The sequence below is a fragment of the Oryx dammah genome, unplaced genomic scaffold (assembly GCF_014754425.2).
Source record: "Oryx dammah isolate SB20612 unplaced genomic scaffold, SCBI_Odam_1.1 HiC_scaffold_27, whole genome shotgun sequence".
Classification (NCBI taxonomy): domain Eukaryota; kingdom Metazoa; phylum Chordata; class Mammalia; order Artiodactyla; family Bovidae; genus Oryx; species Oryx dammah.
The window spans coordinates 91,095,759-91,112,621 of record NW_024070211.1 but is presented as its reverse complement, the minus strand read 5'-3'; the positions used below and the strand labels follow the sequence as shown (position 1 = coordinate 91,112,621).

The window sequence follows — 16,863 nt, the reverse complement described above, 5'->3', positions numbered from 1 at the left end:
AGCTCCCCTGTCAGCAGACAGCATGATGTTCTCACAAATGTGGTGAGGTCTTGGACTTTCCAGGCCAGCCTGGCTTCTGCTTGGAAAGAGTCACATGACCAGCAGCCCATAGTTCAGGTGAGACCAGCAAAATCATCCAGCATGCCAAACAGCAAAATTATAAGAAATGATAGATTATTAGGGATTCCCTGGTGGCTCAGGAGGTAAAGAATCTGCCTGCAATGCGGGTGGCCCAAGTTCAATCCCTGGGTCTGGGAGGTCCCCTGGAGAAGGAAATGGCACCTCATGCCAGTATTCTTGCCTGGAAAATCTCATGGACAGAGGAGCCTGGTGGGCTACAGTCCATAGGATTGCAAAGAGTCAGACTTGACTGAGCAACTACACTTTCTTTCTTTCAATAAATTCTTGTTGTTTCAAACAATAATTGGGTGGCATAGAGTGTTTTGCTCTATGTACAGAGCAATAGATAACCGAAATAGGAGTTGGGCTGTTCTTACAACAAAACTTTAAAATACTGGTTTGGGAATTAGGCAGTAGGCTGAGGCTATCGAGATGGCAGGGAAACTATCAGTGGAGGCTGGAAGGCTTCAAAAAGGGCAACTGATATAAGGTAGCTGCTGCTGCTGCTGCTGCTAAGGCGCTTCAGTTGTGTCCGACTCTGTGCGACTCCAGAGACGGCAGCCCACCAGGTAGCAGTGCAAAAATTAGTGACACGGTCAACTTCTTCCTAGTAAACTGGAGATGGCTGATGACAACACTGAAGGTGCCAAATGGCTTCTTTTAGCTTGGGATAAAAAGGTGTCATAAAATAAAGAGGAACTAAAAAAGGAACCATTTTATTTGCAAGCAGAATGCAGAGGAAATGTGGACAGCCCGGAACTTGCTCGCAAGTGCCACACATCCAGTATTTCCTATCTGAATTTATCTTCCTCTTTCTAAGCCTACCCGTATATTGGTAATGGTATCAGTAACATCAGATGCCCAAGCTGGAAACTGGGACTGAGATTAGACTTTGCCTTTTTTTATTCATGTATCCGTTTGTGTATTGCGAACTTAGATACTTTGTGCCAGTGGATATAATTGTGTCTATCAATCCTGCATCCCCACAGACCTCATGACCTGAAAAGCTCTAATTGGTCCCCAAGTTCCCCTACTTCTGCTCCCTAAATATGCCTGAAATCTGTCCTTTCCTCTCCATTCTCTCAGCCCCTACTTTAGTCCGGTTGTCATCCTCTGACTATTCTGTGTTCCGCCACATTTCTGCCTTCTATTAATTTGTTACTCTGATACAAGAGTAGTCTTTTTACTTGCAAGTCAGAGAGTGTCTTCCCTTTCTTAAAATCCTCCAGAATAAAGTTTAAACTCTACAGTTTGATAGTAACCTATATTTCCACCCTGCCCAAAGGTGCCATTCTTTTTCTCAACTCTCTGTCATGTGTTTCTTCTCTCTGAAACACATTTGGTGAATTCATTCTTCAAGATGATTGGATCTCCCTGGTGGTCCAGTGGTTAAGGATCTGCCTTCCAATGCCAGGGATACGGGTTCAATCCCTGGCAAGGGAACTAAGTTTCCCACCTTCTACAGGGCAACTAAGCCTCATGCCTCAACTAGAGTGCTGTGGAACCCAGGCTCTGCAACTAGAGAAAGCCCACTCACCACATCGAAGAGCCAACATGCCCAATCATTCTATGCACATTTTTAATATAGCACTTAGGACATGATATTATAAATCTTTTCTTGGTTATATTCCCCAGTTTTGAGTATAGGAATTCTAAGTATACAAGAAGGTATATTTGTCTTTGTTTTCTGAAATACTACCTGGTATATAACTAATTCAATAAATTGTTTTTGAGTAAGTGAGTGAATGAATGAGCCTGTGTAATGGGTATAATATTAAGCCCACCAAATCTACAAACATTTTCTCTTACATATTTAGCAACTTTATTCAGCACTTACTTGTTTCACGTCTACTTTGTGCCAGACATGAATTCCAAAACAGTAATGAATAAGATGTAAAAAATTACTGCTTTTGTGGAACTTATATTCTAGAGACAGTGACAGATTAATAAAGCAATAAATAAATAAATGAGAAAATTACCAGATAATGATAAGTGCTTTGCAGAAACAAAGTAAGGTGATATGATGAGAAAGACTAGGAAGCTTCCAGAAAAGAAAGTCAGGAAAGGCCTCTCTGAGGAGGTGAAATTAAAGCTTAGATCTGAATGAGGTGAAGAAAGCATCAGGCAAAGATCAATGGCCAAGTGTGCCAGAGAGATTGAAAGGCTGGATAATACGCTCTGGGGCAATTATGAACTTGGCCTCTACTCCAGGGACAGAAAGGAGACCACGGTGATGGAAGTGAGTGACAGGGGAAAAGCAGGCACTGACCAGTACTATGTGGCTCTGGAAGTCACTTCAGCAGTGTAGTCTCGTCTACATGCAGTAGGAAGCTGTTGGTTGTTCAGCAGGAGATCTCCTTGGTGGTGCTAGTGGTAAAGAACCTACTTGCCAATGCAGGAGACATAAGAGATGTGGATCCCATTGCCAGCTTAGGAAGATCCCCTGGAGGAGGGCATGGCAACCAATGCCAGTACTCTTGCCTGGAGAATCCCATGGACAGAGGAGCCTGGCAGGCTACAGTTGATGGGGTCACAAGAGTTGGGCACGACTTAGCAACTAAACCATAAGAGTCAGACAGAGGCAACTTAGCAAGCATGCAAGCCATGATTTAATCTATGCTTTAGCAATATCCCTTTGGAATCTCTTCAGAAAATAACTCATGGTGGGTTAAGAAGGAAAACAGGAAGTCATGTAAGGAGGCCCTGCAGATGTCCAGAGAGAGAAATGGGATGATGTCATGGATAGTGGTAGTAGCTCTAAAGAAGGGGAAGAAGTGTGCTGACTTGGGAATATTTTGGTTTGGAGGTTTCTGAATTTGATGAACAGATGAGAGGATAAGAGCTTTCAAGAGTAATTTGATTGAATCTAAGTCTTTTACTTACCTTTGTTACTAGTTCTGTCTTATATTCATCACGAGGGGAAAGGGTGTAGAAGGACATTCAAAGATCTTGCTTATGGCTATTGAACAGAAAGTCAAGGTAGAGAAGAGTGTGTCCTTGGAGACAGGGCATCCCTGGGAAGACTGAGTCTTTCCTTGAGGAAGAGAGTGCCCAGGTTACAAATATTTAATAATTTTCCTTCTCTGTCTGACTTACAGACAGTGAAGGAGAAATGTCATATGACATCCTTTATCGTGGAATCTAAAAAAGAAATGATACAAACAAGCTTACTTGCAAAACAGAGACTCACAGACATAGAAAATGAACATCATGGTTGCAGGAGGAAAGGCATAGGTAGGGCCTTTGGCAAGGTCATGTATACACTGCTATATTTAAAATGGATAATTAACAAAGACCTATTGTATAGCACGTGGAACTCTGCTCAATGTTATGTGACAGCCTGGATGGGAGGGACGTTTGGGGGAGAATGGATACATGTATATGTTTGGCTGAGTCCTTTCATTGTTCCCCTGAAACTAGCACAACATTGTTAATCAGCTATACCCCAATACAAAATATTTCTGGTGTTAAAAAAATTAAGTTTAAAAAACATAGATATTTAATAAGTCCATGCCAAAGCTCACCGAAACAGATCAGTCGGGGGTACATGGGATCTGCCCACACCAGTGATATCAGAAGTTGAAGATGCCAACACAGAAAGAGCTCCCGGGCTTTTCCTGTAGGTAACTGTGAGGTGCGCAGAGACAATGGGATGTGGTAGACCAAAGTTTTTTCTTTTTTAACATTTATTTGGCTGCACCAGGTCCTAGTTGGGGCGCAGGAGATCTTCAATTTTTGTTGCCGCATGTGGAACTTTAGGTGCAACATGAGAACTCTTAGCTGCAGCATGTGGGATCTAGTTCCCTGACCAGGAATTGAACCTAGGCTCCCTGCATTGGGAGTGAGGAATGTTAGCCACTGGGCCACTAGGGAAGCCCCTAACCAAAGTATTTCTGAAAACACCTTCGAAGACAGCATCAGGTTGCCTACTGGAGCAATTTTCTAGCCAAATAAATAGGAAAAGTGTGAGTGCCTTGAGAGCAAGGATTGTGTCTTAGTCATCTCTGAATTCCTACTCAAGGCTTAACACCAGGTGTGACATAAGATAAACCCTAAGGTTCAACATGTATTGAATAAAAGAGTGGGGTGGAGAATCAAGCAAAAAGAAAAATGACAATTGTCTCAGATAATGCCCATTACTTTGTATTGTGTTATCTTCAACATCAAATTTATGTATTATGATTTACTTTTGATCCTATGAATACTAATTTCTCTGTCCTTGGAAACAGAAGGCCATCACCAATTCCTTCACTCCATTTGTTTGATTACACTCAATTCTCCCAAGTACATTTCAAAGTTAATTCATGTTTTTTGTTGTGTTGCAAATATTGTATCATTATATAATTAGTCACCATTTCAATTCTTTTCACTTACATGAATAAACACACTTTATAGATACTTTCTTCTTCTTTATTGAAAAAATAATAAACCTCAGTTGAATAAAAATTACAAGATACAAATAAACAAAGATAGAAAATAAAGAGCACCCATGACTTTACTTGCACAGAAACTATATATTTCTGTGGGGACTTTTTACTAGGTATACAGACACACATTTGGGAGGGGACAAAAATGGGATTACTATAGACTTAATGTTTTGTAATTGGATTTTAATATTCTTTTAAAATAAAATTAATAAGTAAGAAAAACTTGACTTTTAGCTTAGAGTGTGCTCATTTGTTTTTTGTCCTGAAACTAGTTATTTTGTAAGAATAGTCTGTGAGCCCAACTTAAAAAAAATGAGTGAAAGATCAACGGAGTAGGATGCCAGCCCCACTGAAGGAACAGTTGTGTAGAGAGGATTCAAGCATCTGGCTGACAGTTGGGCCACATGACCTCTGAATTCTCCAACTCTGAGATTCTGCGAATGAAGAGAGGAGACAGGAATTTCTAAGGCTAACCAGACTGAAGCGGCTGAAGGAACTAGTGTAAGGGAGTTCTGGGAAATCAGATTGGAAAGTCAGATCTCAGCTTGGTTGCATTTACATCTTGGATCCAAAGCTGGGAACATAGCGTGTGTGGAAACTTGTGGGAGTGAGTTTGTATGAGAGTGCCAAGGTCAGGGGTCATTTTCTCCCTCATCTTCCTCCTCCTCTTTTGTCTCCTCTTCCGTGTTCACGGTATGATCAAGTTCTTTCAACATTCTGAGTCTCCTCTTTCTTGAGTTCCCGTATGAGAAGTAACTTTAGCTCACTTCCCAGATACATGAGAAACTTAATGCCAGATACACAAATCAGTCTTCTTTTTACCCCATCGATCTGGAAACAGTAAAACAGTGATTGATTTTATTCACATCATACACAAAACTAACATGCACATAGGACTACAATTTTTAATTGTGGTAAATAGAATTTTGTTGTTGTTGTTGACTTGCTAAGTCACGTCTGACTCTTCGCAACTTCATGGTCTGTAGTCCACCAGGCTCCTCTGTTTGTGGGATTTCCCAGGCAAGAATACTGGAGTGGGTTGCCATTTCCTTTTCCAGGGGTTCTTCGCAACCCAGGGATCAAACCCACATCCTGCTTTGGCAGGTGGATTCTTTACCACTGAGCCACTCGGGAAGCCCAAGTGGAATTTTCCAATAACCATTTTAAGCTTACATTTCAGTGGCACCAAGTACATTCACACTGCTGTGTAATGATCATCCAGGCCTTTTTATCATCCCAAACTGAAATGCTGTATCAAATCCTCCATTTCTCCCATCCCCCAGCATCTGGCAACCATGGTTATACTTTCCGTCTCTATAAATTTGACTCTTCTCAGTACCTCATATAAACATTGAATCATACAATATTTATCCATTTTTGACTAGCTTATTTCACCTCGAATAATGTCTTCAAGGTTCAGCCATGTTGTAGCTTAGGTCAGAATTTACTTCCTGTTTAAAATGATAACTCCATTTTGCATATTTACTGCATTTTATTTGTCCATTCATCTTACCAAACATTTTCTAATAGTAATCCTATAACCCATAGTTAAGGCCTTTTACTACTATTTCACTTGCAAGTTTCCCAACGTTTCCAGATTTTGGCAGCCTAAAATTCTTTGAGTTGTTTTTTATTCTCAGACATAGCTGCTGTTCTCCCAGGGAGCAGGCCATCTTAGAGCCAGGGCTGTGGTGTAAATAGGTAGAGTGTGGTCAAGGCCATGAGTTGATTCATATTACCTTATTCAACAAGTATTCCCAGGTTGCTTCTGTGCACGAGGCAGCCCCTTAGTCACTCTTCTGATGGCCAGATGGCCGTTTGGTGGAGAGAATGGACAAGAGTGCTAAAACAGTAGGCTTAATGCTCCTTCAACCCTGTGCGCAATAACCAAGACAGATTGTTGGAGAGAAGTTGCATGTTTCACTCATTGCAAAGGGATTGCCGTAAGTCAAGAAACAGCGGAAGACAGTCAAGCAACTCTGCCTCCCCTTCCCCCCACCATCCCATCCTTCTCACCACGACTCCTTGCTTCTTGTAGCTTGGTTTTGAGAGCATGTTGAATTAGCTGCACAGGAGCAGGGGAATTACTTCTCCTGACGCTCATTCCCTCGACCACCCGAGATGCCCTTGATCGCACAGTCATCACAGTGTTGGCGCTATACAGAATGACATAGACAGAATTCATTTTCTCCTTTTCAGGTACTTCCATATCCCATCACAGTTGTCAAAGTGGATGAAAACTAGGGCTGCACTGAGTCACAGCCTGTTTTATTGCATACCCTCTCTTCGACGTGTGTCCAGAGAATGATGTAATTTCTCCAAAGAGTTCTTGGAAAATATCTACTGTTTTTTTGTGTCTCTCAGTAATATTACTTTGGTCTTTGGCCAAAGATTAGCTCTAACTTTTTTTTTGGTTGTTGTTGTCTAAGTGTAGTTGATTTACAATGTTGTGTTAATTTCTGCCATACAGCAAAGTGACTTAGTTACACATGTATAAACATTCTTTTTTATTTTCCATTATGGTTTATCACAAGATATTGAGTAGAGTTCCCTATGCTATATGGTAGGATTTTGTTGTTATCAGTTCTATATATAATAGTTTACATCTGCTAATTCCAAACTCCCACTCTATCCGTTCTGCACCCCCTCTCCCCTTTGGCAACCACAAACCTGTTTTCTCTGTCTGTGAATCAGTTTCTGTTTCATAGTTAAGTCCATCTGTTATATTTTAGATTCTGCATATAAATGATATTGTATGGTATTTGTCTTCCTCTTTCTGATTTACTTCACTTAGTATGATCATCTTTAGTTCCATCCATATTGCTGCAAATGGCATTGTTTCATTCTTTTTTATGGCCGAGAAGTATTCCATTGTATATATATACCACATCTTCTTTATCCATTCCTCTGTTGATGGACATCGTGTGTGTGTGTGTGTGAATTAAAACTTATTTTTATTTTAATTTTTTTAGTTGGTCCTAATATTGTTATCTAATTAATTTTTTAAACTGGAGTATAGTTGATATATAATGTTGTGCTAGTTTCTGCTGTACAGCAAACTGAGTCAGTTATACATACACCTATATCCACTCTTTTTAAGATTCTATTCCCATGTACATTATTACAGAGTATTGAATAGAGTCCCCTATGCTATTCAGTATGTTCTTATTAATTGTCGATTCTCTACATAGTGGTGTGTATATGGGCTCTCCAGGGGGCACTGGTAGTAAAGAATCCACCCATCAAAGCAGGAAATGCAAGAGACACAGCTTCAACCCCTGGGTCGGGTAGATCCCCTGGAGTAGGAAATGGCAACCTGCTCTAGTATTCTTGCCTGGAAAATTCTATGGAGAGGAGCCTGGTGGGCTACAGTCCATGGGGCTGCAAAGAGTTGAACATGACAGAGAGAGAGAGTGTGCATGTGTATCAATCTCAGTCTCTCAGTTAATCCCTTTTGATTGGCTCTAATTTTAATTGGCATTTACTGCCCTGTTTTTCCACATTATTATCTTCCGGGGCTCTCCTCACTATCCACATCTATTAATGATGTGTTCATACTACTAGTGAGCTCCAAAAACAATCCAAAGATTAATATTAATAGTATATAGATTTTCTACCTTTTTCAAGAAGTAAAGGAAATCAGTGTAAAATATGAGGAAGTATAATTTTTCTAGACTTTCATGTCTCTACCATAGCAGGGAGCTCCCTTATAAATAAGTGCTCTTCTTACAGAAAGAAAGAAATTTATTACAAGAGGCCAGTTAACTGCCTTGGGGAGTTGATGGAAGTCCCATCTCTTTGAGTCATGGCGCGTAACTCGGTGGGAGTCAATTCCGTACAGAGTTCTAGTGACGATGATCTCACTGTTTTATACTTCACGGCTATGTTTTAGTCTATGTGCCAAGTTTGCTTTCCCTGCTGAACAAAATTCTGTCTGAGACAAAGTTGATCTTGCCTTTTCCTATGTTCCTTTTCTCCATAGTTAGATAGACTTTGGCCAGTGGTACCTGTTAATGAATTCAACCAAAGATGGTCCCACTCCAGATTGTTACTGGCATTTGTTATCTGACGTCTACGAGTATAGCTGGCAACGTGTGCACTTTAGCTGAAACCATAGTCAGCAGTACCACATTCCCAGGGAGACTGGGCCATTATGGCAAGCATGTGGGTCCTGCTGCTCATCTGCCTTCCAGGTAGAGGCAAGGAGATCGGCACTGAGATACTGTGATCCCAGAGGTGGCCTAGGATGAGCTTGCCTAAATATTTCTCACTGGCTTACCAAGGGAGCATCCAAGTTCAGTCTTTAGTGGTTGTAGGGCCTTGCTGTGGCCTGAGCCACTTGTCCTGCTCCAAGATGCCTCAAAACCTTACTCAAAATAGTACCGATGAACCTATTTTCAGGGAAGGAATGGAGATGCAGACAGAGAACAGTTGTGTGGACACAGTCGGGAAAGGAGAGGGAGGGACGAATTGAGAGCGTGGCCTTGGCATGTATAGCACTACCATGTGTGAAACAGACAGCTGGTGGAGAGCTGCTGCACGACACAGGGAGCCCAGGCTGGTGCTCTGTGACGACCTAGAGGGGTGCAACAGAAGTGGGGAGGGAGGCTTTCAGAGAGGGGACATATATATATATAAATGACTATGGCTGATTCATGTTGTTATATGGCAGAAACCAACACATCATTGTAAAGCAATTATCCTCCAAATGAAAAAAAAGGTTTGGATCCCTGGTGAAACCCTACTGGACTCAAGTTTACCAGGAGATTTGGGTAGGAACAGGGTTGATGGGCTTCACTGTTTATAAAACCAAGAGTGCTAATAAAAGAAATTGAGCTTTGAAAGCTTCAGGTCCGAGGCCTGCTCATAGTCATCATTAACCAGCTTTACTTGGAGTGTACATTGGGTGAAACACAGTCTGGCTGTAAATGTAAGCAATTTCTGTAAGACAGGAACATGAAACATTTGTACCCCTGTATAAGGGCCATTTCCTTATAAATATACTTATAAGTACAAAACCAAAACAAAATCCAGTTAATTCTTTAGGTTTATGTTCTGGTTCGATAACATTCCTTTTAAATCACAGACCTTAACCTAGATTCTATGGACTCCCAGGAATCTCTGAATGACTTTAGGGGTTATATGAGATGCCCGAAATTGTATGTACAATTTTGTGTGGGTATTTCTGAGAAGAAAGTGTCTCGCTCTTCTCAGAGTCTCAAAGATGTCAGTAACTCCCTCACTTCATAAATGAGGTCATTTGAAATGACCACATTATGGTGTATATAGTTCCCAGTTTCTCATTCGGTCAATTTTCATTAATACATATAGGATAAGTGATTGCCTAAAAAAGGCAAAGAAATACTTGACATTTAGGAAGAAACAGAGTTACAGTGTAACTCTTGTTTTGGAAAAGATTACCCTCAAAAGACAATTAACAATTCAAGGCTATGAATTATGACTACCTATTAAGTGGTATGGGTGGTGGTGATTTAGTCACTAAATCATGTCTGATTCTTGCAACCCTGTGGACTGTAGCCTGCCAGGCTCCTCTGTCCATGGGATTCTCCAGTGGTGTGGGTAAAACATGCTAAAATAATATAGAGGGGGTGGGATCATTGCCTCTGGGGTTGTTGCACAGGAACTTAAGTTGAGCCTGGGGAAGCAACAGCAAAGCCTGACACGTGTTCAGCCACTGTGCCCTGGGTGTTTTCATCTCAGACGTTAAATAATGAAATGTTTCTGTGTCATTGGTTGCAGTCTCCCCCCAAGCCCACTCCAGTGCCGCTACTGCCCTGGCCATATCTCTACCAGGAATTCCCAACAATTTCCCTCTTCCCTTCACCTTCTAGAATCTAGTTAACTGTAGGATTGATGCCTGGCCTGAGAAGATCTTCTAGACACCATTCCAGCCTCCTGGCTAGAGCTTTTCTGGGGGTTCAGTGTCCATTCTGACCAGCTATTGATATCTTACATATCACTACCTTTAAGGTATGATATGTGTTTGTTAGAAGTTCATGTGTACCATCATATGACTGAAATAATTGAAAGGAAAAGGAAAACATCTCAGGAAGGGGAAATGGTGAAAGAAACAAAACCAGTTGGTTGATAAGACTATTCTGGAATTGGAGGATAGCTGACTAATTTGGTTGGATACAGAGAAGAAGAATGAATGAACAATTAGGTTGAAAAGATGATCTGTAGCCAGCTTGATGAGGAAACAGTTTGGGCCTGGGAGCATGGGACGGAGGCTGGGTCTTGCACGCTGGAGTATGGGCTGTATATATTAGATGTCACTTGCAAATGCTTAGGGTGTAGAATGACATGCTGACAGCAGAACTTTTAAAAGAATAATCTGGCAGGGGTGTGTAGGATGAAAGGGTGAAGGAATCATTAGCAAATAAATTCTAGATGTAAATTAGCCATTATGAAAATTCCCCTCCCTTTTGGATTCCCCTCCCACCGCTCCCATCCCATCCATCTAGGTCATCACAGAGCTCCCTATGCTATACAGCAGGTTCCTGCTAGCTATCTATTTTACCATGGTAGTGTGTATATGTCAATCCCAATCTACCAGTGCATCCCACCCTCTCCTTCCCCACTGTGTCTGCACGTCTGTTCTCAGGATCTGCATAATACAAGAGGGTGTGAAGAAAAAGAGACAATGGCTATGGCACAGAATGAAACTGGGTGGAATATCTGAAGTGAAGTCTTAAGAAACCTGGACCATCTGGTCACAGTGTCCCTAGGAGAGGGCAGATGAGGTTAGTGGCCACAGAAAGAAGCCAGTAAAGAAGAACATGGAAAACTGTATCGCTGCTTGGGGTATCATCAGGGTAGTAGGACAGTGTGTGTGTGTGTGTGTGTGTGTGTGTGTGTATTAGTCCCTCAGTTGTGTCTGACTCTTTGTGACCCCCATGGACTGTAGCCTGCCAGGCTTCTCTGTCCATGGGATTCTCCAGGCAAGAATACTGGAGTGGGTTGCCACTTCCTTCTCTAGGGCATCTTTTTGACCCAGGGATTAAACTGGGTTCTCCTGCTATGCAGGCAGATTTTTTACCATCTGAGCCACTAGGGACCCAGTAGAATAGAGACTGGAGCTCACATACACACAAAAAACCACTCAACAATTACTTATCTGTCTGATGTAAAGTTCATAAGGTAACATGAAAAAATAGTTGGGAGAAACAGTGAGAATATGAATGAATCCTGAACTTGTTATTTGACTTGTTCTTACTTCTTCTATGTAATTCTAGACCAGCAAGCAAGCAAATCTTGGCTGTCCAGAGTTCCTCCCCAGCAGGCATTGCACATTTCTGGAACACCAGAATGTTACAATGAACAACCACTGTGGTTAGTCATTGCCTTGGTGACCCCATGAGATGCTAAATTTTATTTAGATTTTCTAGTTATTTCTTCCATCTACAATCACCTCTCATTTCATGATTACCTCCTATTTCACAATTACCTCTGAAAATCAACTCAAAATCCAATATTAATAATATCATTTTTACATTTACTATTCAAAAAGCATTTTTATGTACATTAGCTCACCAAACACCCTATAATTGTTCAGTAGAAGTTATTGTCTAAATTTTAAATTTGAGGAAACTAAGAAACAAAACCTTAGAAAATTCAAGGAAACATGATCAGAACTCACATTTTTTTGAGCACCTATTTTGTGTCAGATCCATCATATATGCCTAGATTCACAGAACTGGTAAGGGTCAGAGCAGAGACTATGCCTAGTTCTCTTGGAGATTTTAAAGTGGGGCAATTTCCACAACAAGTCAATCTACCAGTTGTTGTTCATCCACCTGAGAAAGCTTCGCTTTGAGTATTGGCACCAAAATTAGAGTTCTTATTCTTCAAATGATTGAAAAACAGCTGAGGTCAACCTCCCAAAGGCAATAATGTTTCCATTCCATTTCATAATGTCACCAAGCTGATCTGAAGGACACTTCTTTGTTTTGTTTTCATTGGAGATGAAGATGTTTTTCCTTTATAATTTCTCTGGAGGAGTTCAAGCGTTTAGAGGGATGAATTACCACTGGCTTTATGTGTCCAACATCATCAGACTGCCCCATGCAGATATTTTGTTATTAAAATGAGCTCTGTGTGTGAAGTCATTCTATCTTTTTACAGTGGACACCAGGGCAAACTGTTTAGAATAAGTTGAAATGAATAACTTAATGAAAGAGAAAAGAATATTCCTCTCAGGATCCCTGAGTACACTAGTCCTGTTCTTTTTTTCTGGCTTCTCCTTCCTTCTTCTTTCCACTTTTGCATCATTTTGACCCATTCACCCTCATGGCTTATTCCTTCCTTTCCATTTCAGAGTAGCTGTAATGGCAGCCTAACTGCACACAAGGAGACTTTGTCCTCTGAAACAGATGGCAGGAAAGACAGGAACTGCTGTTGTCCTGTCTACCATGGACACCAGGAAATCTCTTGCCTTCTACCAATGACCCTAGGCCAACGGGCTGGCAGACAGGAAAAGGTCTGTGCTCCCTTGGCTGAGCCACACAGTCAGGAGTGCCACGGGAGTGTCCCTTCCACCCCTTCTTGGCTCTTCAGTGAACTAGTTAGTCTACAGCCTTGCTACTCAAAGTATAGTCCAAGGCCTGGCACCATCAACATCACCAAGCAAGGTTCAAAATGAAGAACCTTCACCCCATACCTGTGGTATCAGGATTTGCATGTTAACAAGCTGATTCGGATGGGCATTAAAGTTTGAGAAGCCCTGGTATATAGCGTGTTCTTGTACCCACAGACACATTTTCTTTTTTGTGACTTTGAGACATGATTAAACAGAAATTAAATACTACACTGAGATATATCTTAGCAGAAATTATGCCCCTACGTATAACTGGGTACACTAAGATCAAATAGAAAATAAGTTTAACTTAGAACGTTGAGCTCTTTGCCTGATATATTTTTAATGCTCTGAATAGATTGGTGAATTTCCTTGTTTCCATGACTTCACACCTCTTGTAGAGAAATATTCAAACCAGGGGAATAATCAGAAACAACTTATTCAAACACCAACCCAAATCGTGCTACTTGGCAATTTTTAGAACCACTCATACAGCTTCTCAGGCAAAAACAAACTATAAATTCCCAAATCAAAAATCACAGATGGTCAAGCAAATTAAATTTCTTATCAATTTCTTTAGTTGTTTTCACTATGTTTATGCACATTCTCTTAACTGCTGAACTCCCTGAGAAGCCACATTGATCTATTTGGATGCTTTGCCCTATTCTTTCTCATTTGAGATTTTTGGTGATAACATAATTAATTTAGAATTTAATATTTTGATTTTTCCATCATTCCAAAGCTATGTTCTTTCTAAGAGTTATGAAAATCTCAAGGTTCTTTAAGCTTTTCCTCCCCTGTGATCTTAAGTTCAAGCCAAACGGTTTGATTTATCCTCCTGTCCCTTCACCCTGAGAGAATTCTGTCAGAAGCAGTATTTGGTTTGTAAGCAAAGCAGGAAAACGTCAGCAACATTCTCATATTCCCTTAAAATAATTTCCATAATATAATATTGAGGTTTACTGCTTGATACCTTACAGGCTTGGATATTAAGGATCAGTGTTTATTTCTGAGCATCTATTTCATGAGCAAAACAATTACTTGTTCTTTTCAGCATTGTCCAAAGACAGTAGCTTTATTCTCTAAAATACTTTAACAAAACCCAGAATTTTCTGACTGATCATTTATGTTTATATGGGAAGTTAGTGGCCCAGGCATGATTTAAGAAGGTAATGTCCTTTATACGTTAATTTTATTATTGTTATTTTACTTGGATTAACTTCTATTTCTAAATGCTTGATCGATCTCACAATATTTTATGCACTTAGTCAAACTTTCATACACTAACATGAAAACCTATTCAAAGGGGTTATAACATTGGACCCAGAGTGTTTGACTCCTATTTCTGTATTTAATTACTAGTTAGAAATAAGTATTTATATTGCATGTACTAAGTAACTGCAGGTGACACAAAAGAAATAAAAAATGGTCTTTGTCTTAAAAGTATCTTTTTAGGTATGAAGACAAAGCAGAAGAAATATACAAGGAGAAAAAATTGGAAAAAAATTCTGGCCCATGTGTAAGATAGTAAGTAACAGAAGGGAATTCCCTGGTGGTCCAGTGGTTAGGACTCTCCAACTTCACTGCCAGGGCATGGTTTGATCCCAGGTGGGGAACTAAGAATCCCTCATGGTGAAGTGTGGCCAAAAAAGAAAAAGATAGTAACAGCTACCTGGGCTACCAGTGTCAAGCTAAATGAGCACTTTTCCTGGGTGATGCACTGTGCTTCGCCTTTGACATGTAAGCAGTACCTCATTCACAACAGCTCCATTCTACAGAGAAGAATGAGGCTGGGAAACTTCAGTAACTTGAAGTTGGTATTCAAACCAACAACTCCTACCAAAACCATGCTCTTTATATAGTGCTGTCTTCCTGATAGTGAGTGAGTGAAGGTCACTCAGTTGTGTCCGACTCTTTGCAACCCTGTGGACTACATGCAGCCCATGGAATTCTCCAGGCCAGAATACTGGAGTGGGTAACCGTTCCTTTCTCCAGGGGATCTTCCCAACCCAGGGACTGAACCCAGGTTTCCCGATTGCAGGGGGATTTTTTTTACCAGTTGAGCCCTGCCTGATAGTAAGGGATAGAATATTCATTTTCTTTTACTTTTAAAAAAACCTGTTGTCTACTATTTTATTAATTTTTTTACAGCTTTGTTAAGATACAATTGACATACAAAGTCTTGATTTGTTACATTTGTATGGTATCAAATCATCACCATAGATAACACCTCCATCATGTCATGTAATTATTATTTTCTATTTGTGGTGAGAGCCTTTAAAATCTACCTTCTTAGCAACATTCCTTTACTCTAGATATTTCAGTTCAAACTTCTTGAAAACCAGAATGATGTTACCTAATTCTTTTGCGGGCTTCCTCAGTAGCTCAGTGGTAAAGAATCCCCATGTAAATACAGGAGACTTGGGTTCAATCCCTGGGTGAAAAGATCCCTTGGAGAAGAAATGACAACCTACTCCAAAATTCTTTTTTTTTTTTTTTTTCTGCTTGTTCAATAAGTTTATTATTGTCTTTATCTGAAAAATCTTGCTAGAAAATTGTGGTTTTATTTAACTCTCGGCAGCCCATTCCCAAGCTCTAAGGAAGCTTGCTTGCTTCTGAGCTACCTGATCTTTCTTCTGGGCAAGTGACATTTTGGGACGGTTCTACCTCTTCTTTTTAACTTCTTTCTTAGGCTTCTTCTCATATACTGAATTTTCTCGTGTTGCAGCATGAGCTTTCTTATACATCTCCTCCATCATGTTTGGAGTTATGTTCGTTATGTACTGAGAGAATTGTTTCTTGTAAGCATCCTCATCTTCTTCAATTAGGTAATGCATGTAATCTACAACATTCTGCCCCATGATGTGCTTTCGGTGTACCTCAGCACTGAATTCTTTGCTTTCTGAGTCATAACCAGGGAACTGTTTGTACTGTGAGGGATAGACAAGCCTCCATTGACAGCTCCCTTTAGGGCCTCAAAAACTTTATTCCTGGTAGTAGTTCTGGCAAGTCCTGCATCTAGGTAACAAGTGAAGGCACCAGGTTGACCATCAATGCCTTCCACATTGTATTTATCTCCAGTCACCTTGACTTGGCCTTCATAAATTTTGTCCATACCAAACCTATTAATAAGCCTGCAGGCCAGCAGCAGGCCAGTACAATATGCTGCAGCAAGATTTGTCAGCCCAACCTTCACACCATGTTTTGGGAGTTCGTGAGCATAAGCTGCACAAACTATCATATCTCCTTCTATACAGGCATAAGAAATCTGACAAATAATATCTCTGTTCATTACATGAATGATCATTCTGTATTTAGGTGTGTTGTACTTATTTTTATCTTGGATTACCAATCCTTTCTGAGCATAGTTGTCAGTTTTGCCCTCTTGCCCTGTTCTGAATTTCACTTTGTATCTCTTGAAGTATCTCTTTGTATCTCTTGTATCCTTGTTCTTGACAACTTGAACAATCCCTACCATGTGTAACAGAACCCTGACTGAAGGCTTGCCACAGAGCTGCAGGACCAGCACGGTTTGGGGATGTGGAAAAGCCTCGCTCCAATATTCCTGCCTAGGAAATCCCACAGGAGACTCGGGTTCAGTCTGTGGGATCGCAAAGAGTCAGACACGCTTAGCGACTAAACAACAATAACGATTCCTTTGTATCACTCTGTACCCTGCACAGTGCTTGGCATGGATGGTACAAATGTTCCAACTTCCTC

At 40.6% G+C, this 16,863-nt stretch overlaps 1 pseudogene; it reads right to left on the bottom strand.

Annotated features, from left to right (window-relative positions):
• Positions 1-15,738: 15,738 nt before the first annotated feature.
• On the bottom strand, positions 15,739-16,621 carry LOC120854146 (annotated as a pseudogene).
• Between the last annotated feature and the right edge of the window lie 242 nt (positions 16,622-16,863).